Raw genomic sequence first — 2586 nt, 5'->3', positions numbered from 1 at the left:
CATTAAAAATATATTCATATATTATCAAACTAAAGGATAGCAGTCCTATTGAGGTAGAACGAAATTCCCTTTATAAAATGCTACTAGTTGTGTTTTCTGTTTGCCAGCTCAAGTAAAATATGTTTACATATCTCCTAATAAAAATAACATATTATTTCTTCAATCATGAACAACAACCAAAAAATTATGTGTTTGCTTTAAGCACTAAACTTTGTAAAAGTCACATCAATATACTAAGATGTTTTTCATGAGTATCAAAATATGAATAATAAATTATACACTGATTGCCTAACAATGGTTTTGATTTCTTTAATTCTGTTCAAATTTTGACCAAGACTCCACAAGATAATAAAATGAGCATTAAATAAAGTACATAATCAAGTACAAGGCAGAAGGTTTAGCAGAAAATATTCTCAGTGAATATGAGATGTGTCAATATAAAAATTGGACAGTCACCTAGTAATTCAGTCAAAAGCACCCAGTGGAAACTTCTTTAAATGCTAGTGGAAACCTAGAATTCAGATGGCTTTGTTTGTTTGGGAGAGGCCCAGACTAGGGTGATGAAATTTATGTTCAAAGCCCCCATTTTACATTTGGTGGCAAAATAATTTGTACATTCGTAAAAATTTAAAAAGAAAGCAATAGTTTGAACTCAAAGCATCATTTCCCTTCTCAAATTGTTTTCACTTAAATGTTAAGATTTTCCTCTTCTAAGAAGTCAAATGAGGAGCAAGTACAGCTGTTTTTTCTTTGAACATGGGAACAGCTTTTACAGTAGTTATAAGTTTGATTATATCCAGAGACAGACTCTCCCAAGGGAAGATTTATCAACCAAGCCAGCATCAAGTACAAATATTCACAAACAGTTGTTGAAACATTTGTTTATCAATAATATCGAAAGGCATCTGCTCTATCTCTTATGATGGGGGGAGAGAGGGCAGAAGATCTTAAGTCTCATTTCTTTCCCTACGTGCTTTGCATATTTGGGCCCATTTATTATGTTAATCAAGGGAGAACTGGGGAAACTGCAAAGAGCACATTGATCACACTGGAAATGGCCAAGAGCTACCAAGGAAGAAAATAGGCCAACAGAATTAGTGAGGGAAGGGAAGTAAAAGGGATAGAAATAGTGTTGGCATTCCTATACATATTATGATGTTATAATATTATTAGTATACTGGAGTAGCAGTAGTTTGGTCATGTTGGGGTAGGGTTTGGGGGAATTTGCAGTGGAAAAGGAGGGAAACTACCTTGCATACCGGAGTTTGAGAGGTGGAAAAGAAGAGTTTAAAATACCTTTTCTACATGTAACTCACTTTAGCAATCCCTTGACGGGCTTCGCTTCTCCTTTATTTTGCTGGTGGGACTACGATTTCTCTGGCGAGGACAACCTGCAGAGTCTGTCTTCGGATTAAGTTTGTTTGAGTAGCCTTTTGCTAGAGGCTTTTGCCTGAGTTCTCTCCTTTCCTCCATGTGTTGCCCCACCCCCGCCCCATTATATGCTGAATTCTGCCCCTCCAAAATTCATATGTCAAAGTCACAGCCTCTAGAGCCTCCGAAAGTGACTGTAGAGATGGAATCTTTAAAGAGCTAATTAAGGTTAAATGAAGTGGGGCCTAACCCAATACGACTGGTGTCCTTTTAAGAAGAGGAGCTTAGGATACAGATGCACACAGAGGGAAGCCCATGTGACAACAGCAGGAGAAGACAGCCGTCTCCAAGCCAAGGACGGAGGCCCTCAGAAGAAAACAACCTGCCAACATCGTGACCTTGGACTTTTAGCCTCCAGAATTGTGATACAGTAAATTTCTGTTGTTGAAGCCACCCTGTCTGTGGTACCTTGTTATGGCAGCCCTAGCAAACTAATCCGCCTCCACCCTCAAAAGTCTACTTTCCTTTGCTACCATTTTTCCAGTTTCACCCTCTCTCTTTGCCTCCTCAACTGCCCAAAATACTCAAGGTTCTCTGTAGCCATGCTTCTCACAGTAGGTCCACACGAACCACCCAGATAGCTCTACTCAAATGAGGGCCGGCTACCAAGATAAGGCAGAAGTGATGTAGGCCTGCCAAGTCGTCAGACAAGGGGCAGATGGCTGAGAGGACAGAAGGGAAGTGCTGGGAAGAGAATTCATTCTGGAAAATCACCCCCTGGGCCAGCAGAGGAGGATGGGATATAAGGTGCTCGAGAGAGGGGGACACATTTCAGCTTGGGGACAAGAAAGCAGAAAAGGAAAAGGTGTCATTAACTGACTGATCTCTTTGTGCCAGACACTCTATAGAATTAAATGCTCTACAGGTTTGGCATTTATCCCCCTTATTGACCACAGGGGATATGTACTAGTATCACTCCCAATCACCTGATGAGGAACTGGGGTTCAGAAAGGTCAAGTGACTTGCCCCAGGTGGCACAGAAAAGCAGTGATTAAACCATACATTAACCCTGACTCCCCTCCTCCAGATTCTGCGCCCGCTAGCATTACACCGTAACCACTATATCATTATATTCCCCAAGGCTTCAAGACAGACAAATCAAGGAAGTGAAATTCCAGACTAATAAAGATGGGGACAAGGCCCTGTGTGGTATGG

Source organism: Propithecus coquereli, unplaced genomic scaffold (genome assembly GCF_000956105.1).
Source record: "Propithecus coquereli isolate 6110/MARCELLA unplaced genomic scaffold, Pcoq_1.0 Scaffold36, whole genome shotgun sequence".
NCBI lineage: Eukaryota > Metazoa > Chordata > Mammalia > Primates > Indriidae > Propithecus > Propithecus coquereli.
Note: the sequence above shows the minus strand (reverse complement) of the source record.